Genomic DNA, 6,273 nt, shown 5'->3' on the forward strand with positions numbered 1-6,273 from the left:
CACGTTGCGCTTCCTCTGACCTCGAGTGCTGGCTCTCTCTTTCGCGCCTCTGGCTACACCCGGTGCTGGCTCTGCTCGGCCTGTTCTTTCCCTTTTTCTCCAACCGACTCCTCCTCACACTTCAAGACCAGCTCCAAGGTCTCTCCTGAGAGCAGGCACTCTATCATCGCTCCCCACATCCCAGGCCCTATCAGAAACGATCTTATTCCTTTATTTCTTTGTAATCGCCCGGTTCCTCCAATGTGCAGGGAAGCTTTGTGAGACCAGGGTCTTGTCGATCTTGTTCAAGGGCATGACACGTAGAAGGAGTCTGATAATTATTTGTTGAGCGCTTAAGTGGACGTAAGCTTGCCCTAGTCCCGGCAGCCTGCGGCGCTTCGGCTCTCTGCCCTGCCCAGGGCCCTGCGGGCATCTCTCGGGCATCCTCCCGGGACCCGGTCTCAGCAATTGCAGGTCCCAGTGTGTCCGGAGGTCCGGAGTTGGTTCTTTCCGGTTGGGTCTTTGTCTCGCTGGCTTCAAAAATGAAGCCGCAGACCTTCCCGGTGAGTGTTACAGCTCTTAAAGGTGGCAGAGACCCAAAGGGTGAGCAGCAGCAAGATTTACTGTGAAGAGCGAATGAACAAAGACTCCACAGCCCCAAACTAGACCCCCACTGGTTGCCGGGGCTGGCTGCGAGGCGGGGTGGGGGGTGGCCAGTTTTTGTTCCTTAATTTGTCCCCGCCCATGTCCTGCTCATTGGTCCATTTTACAGTGTGCTGATTGGTCTATTTTACAGAGTCCTGATTGGTCCATTTTAGAGTGTGCTGATTGGCGCATTTTACAATCCTCTGTAAGACAGAAAAGTTCTCCCAGTCCCCACCCGACCCAGAAGTCCAGCTGGCTTCACCTCTCATCAGCAGTGGCAGGGCCGCACACCCTTGGCCTATGCGGCCGTTTATTCTGCCATGAGAGGTGTAAAATGTGTTTTAATAAAAGGTATTTACCTGGCCAGAACCTAAACTGATTGAAGCAATAAGCTACTCGGAAGGGAATGCTACTGTCCTAGGGGGCTTTCCAGGCTGCCACAATTATGTTCCATTACCCAGAGAAGCAGCATCCCTTGGCACAAGACAGTGGTTTCCACGGTGTGCTGAGTGAAGGTGCTGGGAAGGGTGAGTCCTTCTGCGGTCTCTACCGGGACTCCCTCTGCTTTCATCTGTTTCATAGTTGGTCGGATTTTGTTTGAAGAAGTTTTTTTCTCTTCCTAAACAGTGACAAGTGGGTTGCAGTGAGCCTCAGGTATGAAACCATGCGTATTAGCTGGGTGGCCTCGGCCAAGTCTCTTCACCTCTTTGGACTGTTACTATGAGGAAATCGTGGAGCTAATAATAGTGGAGTTTCACGTCTGGGTGAAGGCAGAGGACCGAATCAGACGACCTCTCAAGTTCTCTCAGATCTAATTTATTGTACCCAGCATCACAAAATAGCAGGTAGTTGGATCCACTTGGAATACCCTGAAAGGCCACAAGATGGAAGTGTTACTCCATGAGAAAAGTTTGGCCTGCTCTGCACTTTCATTCCCCAGTTTGTAGCATAAGAGACTTGAGAATTTCTTCTTTGGAATTGAAGCAAAGTAAACACTTCACCAATATGCACTTGCATCTTCAGGCAGAGGATTTAAGCTCTTTACTAAAGAACCCCAGCGGTTCCCTATAGCGTTTCATGCACAACTTTTTTTTTTTCTATCAAAGCACCAAAGAGGGGCCGAGCGACAGTCAGGAGACTGTCTGACGCAGAGGTGGCATCCCCGCCCCCGGGAGTATCGCCCCATTGTGTCCTGATACACTGGCTCATGTGCGTCAGAGCTCCTGACATATCGCAAACACCCAGAAAACAGATGTTGAGTGGAGTGGATGTTGGATTTATTTTACTGAATCACGTACTTGGCATTAAAATATACGGTGTCCTCTACAGAGGGTTTTCCATGTTCCCATAGGAACTGTTGAGACGATTTTTTTTTTTTTTTTTTTGAGACGGAGTCTCGCTCTGTCACCCAGGCTGGAGTGCAACGGTGCAATCTTGGCTCACTGCAACCTCCACCTCCTGGGTTCAAGCAATTATCCTACCTCAGCCTCCCAAGTAGCTGGGACTACAGGCGCCCACCACCATGCCTGGCTAATTTTTTTTTGTATTTTTAGTAGAGACGGGGTTACACCGTGTTGGCCAGGATGGTCTCGATCTCCTGACCTCATGATCTGCCCGCCTCGGCCTCCCAAAGTCCTGGGATTACAGACATGAGCCACTGCACCCGGCCAGGAACTGTGAAGATGATTGGAAAATGGCTAGAGACAGACGCTTTGTCTAGAATTTGGTTTCCTGTATTCTAGAAGTGATTGCCTCAAGGCCCAGATTCCCAGGATTTGGGGATCAGTGAGCAGGAAGGGCATTTACTGAGTCAGGCTTGGGAGCAAGTGTCAGGTGAATCCTGGCAAACCTACTACGGATGAGGGTCTCACCACAGAAAGATGAGATTCTGTACACGTGCTTGGCCAGGAACCTCTGTCATGTTACACTTTGCTGGTAGGTAAAGAAAGTATGAAAGCACCAGGATTAGGCAAACTTGGCTCTGGCAGGAAGGATGTGTCTTAACCAGCAGACACTAGGAATGCAGGCAGGGAGACATGGAGGAGCGAGGGGTGTTGAATTCTCATGGCCCTGCCAGTTAGGGGAGCTGGAATGGTACTTGGAGGAGGTGGTACAGAGGTGATGACTGGGGTCGCCTTGCAGAGAGTGTGAGTGATGATCAAGAGTGCATGGCCGGGCACGGTGGCTCACTCCTGTAATCCCAGCACTTTGGGAGGCCAGGGTTGGCAGATCTCCTGAGGTCAGGAGTTTGAGACCACCCTGGGCAACATGGCAAAACCCCGTCTCTACTAAAAATACAAAAATTAGCTGAGCGTGGGTGGCAGGCCCCTGTAATTCCAGCTACATGGAAGGCTGAAGTGGGAGAATCGCTTGAACCTGGGAGGTGGAGGTTGCAGTGAGCCAAGATCACACCACTGCACTCCAGCCTGGGTGACAATAGCAAAACTCCGTCTCAAAAAAAAAAAACATGAGTGTATGGCTGGGCATGGTGGTTCATGCCTGTGATCCCAGCACTTTTGGAAGCTGAGGCAGGCGATTGCTTGAGCTCAGGAGTTTGAGACCACCCTGGGCAACAAAGTGAGACCCTGTCTCTACAAAAAAATACTAGTTAGCCTGATGTGGTGGTGCACACCTGTAGTCTCAGCTACTTGGGAGGCTGAGGCAGGAGAATTGCTTGAACCTGGGAGGTCAAGGCTGCAGTGAGCTGTGATCGTACCACAGCCTGGGTGACAGAGCAAGGCCCTGTCAAAAAAGAAAGGAAGGAAGGAAGGGAGGGAGGGAGGCTGGGCACAGTGGCTCACATCTATAGTCTTAGCACTTTTGGAGGCTGAGATGGGTGGATTGCCTGAGCTCAGGAGTTTGAGACCAGCCTGGGCAACATGGCGAAACCCCATCTCTACTAAAATACAAAAAAGTAGCTGGGTATGGTGGTGCACTCCTGTAGTCCCAGTTACTCGGGAGGCTGAGGCAGGAGAATTGCTTGAATCTGGGAGGCAGAGGTTGCAGTGAGCCAAGATTGTGCCGCTGCACTCCAGCCTGGGCAACAGAGGAAGACTGTGTCTCTAACAGAAAAAGGAAGGGAGGGAGGGAGGGAGGGAGGGAGGGAAGGAAGGAAGGAAGGAAGGAAGGAAGGAAGGAAGGAAGGGTGAAAGAAAGAGTGAGTGAGTGTATGCCTGGAGCCTGAGAGCTAGAATACTTTTTTGGACACAGCCCTGCCTGCTGTTCCCCCACGGTGTGCTCACCACCAGCATAAATGAACTGAACATTCCTGAATCCTGGCTGGACCATCCTGTCAGGGCCTGTGCATGGAGGAGCCCTGGTGACCACCATGAATGGCCTGGACAGGTCCTGACTAGCTGTTTGCTACCTTGATGGCCTCCCTGACCCTTGCGGCAGCCAAGGAATGTTCAGCCCTTCCTGAGTGGTTGACTGGGGATGGAGCACCAGAAAGGCTGTTTTGAATTATCCCATGCTCCACGCTATTCGTTATTCCAGTGTGTGCACACTCGAGTAACACTCAGATGACTTTAAAAAAAAATTATTTCACTGCCCTTCAATGTTGAATTAAATAATGTTTCATTATAATATTATGGACATAAAACTAAGTAGAAGCGGTATGACTGATACAACTGTATCATCAAAATGAAATTGCTAATTAAATCAAAGCACAACTCCAAAACACGGGTTAAAACCAACAACTTTGCTAAGATAGAGAATGCTGTGCTGAAACCCAACTGCTCCTCATGGTATAGATATAGGAACTCATCGGATGGTGGGCGTTCTTACGGGCTAGGAGGGTAATAACAATTAACTCACCACTCTTCTCCACCACCCTACTGCATTCTTCCCACATTAGCTCAGCTTGTTGCAATTAAAGCAATACTACTTGACTCTGCTGCTGGAATTAAATGTGGTATTGAGATATAAGGTAATCGACTGGACAGTGGAATATATGTTCACCATTATTTTAAAAGGTTATTGTTAAAAACACAAAATTTAAAAAATTCTCATTGAAAACTTGAGACTCCTGAAGAATACTGTTTTATTAAATTCTCTCTCCAGGTTGAATTCTCACGCATGGAATTATTAAGTGAAAGGGTGCGCTTAGCTTCACGGCTCTAGCCTCTAATGCTCATGGTTTTACCCAGGAAAATCGGTGATTTGCACACACAGCAGGTGCACGAATCCGCAGCTTACATCAGACTGCTGGCCTTAGTTGAATCCTGCCGCTCCTCTGCCCAAATCCCTTACCGGCCGGTAATCTCACTCAGAGTGAACCCCAAGTCTTTCCCCTGGGCCCCACGCCATCTGACTACACCTCTTCCCCTGCTCCACCTTGTCCTCCCGCATCTTGAACCCTCTGCACAGGCCCCGCTGCTCAGGGCTTTCGCACATTTCCCTGCCCTACCAGGGACACCCTTATCCAGATAGCCACGTGGCTGGCTTGTTCTGCGCCTCCTAACCATCTATTTCAAATTGCAGGTCCAACCCTGTCTCTACCACTCCTTATCCATGTTTTCCACTTTGCTTTGTTTTTGTTTTTGAGACAGCGTCTCACTATCTCCTCCAGGCTGGAGTGGCTGGTGTGCAGTAGTAAGGTCATAGCTCACTGCACCCGCCACCTCCTGGTCTCAAGCGATCCTCCCACCTCAGCTTCCCGAGTAGCTGGGACCACAGGCGCATGCCACCATGCCTGGCAATTTTTTTTTCTCATAGAGACAAGGTCTTCTTATGTTGTCCTCGCTAGTCTCAAACTCCTGGGCTCAAGCGATCCTCCCACCTCAGCCTCCCAAAGTGCTGGAATTACAGGTATGAGCCCACATATCACGCCTGACACACCACGTAGAGTGTCCTCATTTATGTCTTTATTTTCTCTCTCCTTCTTTAGGATGGAAGCTCCCTGGGGACAGTCTTACACCACCTGGTTTACTGCTATTTATTCAGTGCCTAGCATAGTATCAGGCACAGGGTAGATGCTCAATTAATATTTGTTGAATGAATGAATGAGTGACTGAATGATTACCATGCCTGGGGAGGATAGAGGCAGTTGAAATAAAGCGAATCCCAAGGGAGAGTAGCTGAGTTCTGAGGCAAACAGAACTGAGTCAGGAGCAGGCTGAGGTAGACTCATATCCCTTCCCTTGAATGCGGGCAGGCCTATGGTTGGCTTTGACCAATATAACAAGGCAGAAGTGTTGTCTGAATGATTCATACAACTCTTATGAGGTCAGCCTCTCACAGCACCTGCCACACCATCTTCTTCACACCCTTATATCAACAGGAAGACCCTGAATCAGCCTTGACTTGACTTAAAATTGCCACAAGGAAAACAGCAATGCCGGCTGGATGCGGTGGCTCACGCCTGTAATCCTAGCACTTTGGGAGGCCAAGGCAGGCAGATCACCTGAGGTCAGGAGTTCAAGACCAGCTTGGTCAACAGGGTGAAACCTTGTCTCTACTAAAAATACAAAACTTAGCTGGGCGTGGTGGCAGGTGCCTGTAATCCCAGCTACTTGGGAGGCTGAGGCAAGAGAATTGCTTGAACCTGGGAGGTGGAGGTTGCAGTGAGTCAAGATCATGCCACTGCACTCCAGCCTGGGCGACAGAGCAAGACTGTCTCAAAAGAAAAGAAAAGAAAAGAAAAGAAAA

This window comes from Symphalangus syndactylus, chromosome 5, assembly GCF_028878055.3.
Source record: "Symphalangus syndactylus isolate Jambi chromosome 5, NHGRI_mSymSyn1-v2.1_pri, whole genome shotgun sequence".
Taxonomy (NCBI): Eukaryota; Metazoa; Chordata; class Mammalia; order Primates; family Hylobatidae; genus Symphalangus; species Symphalangus syndactylus.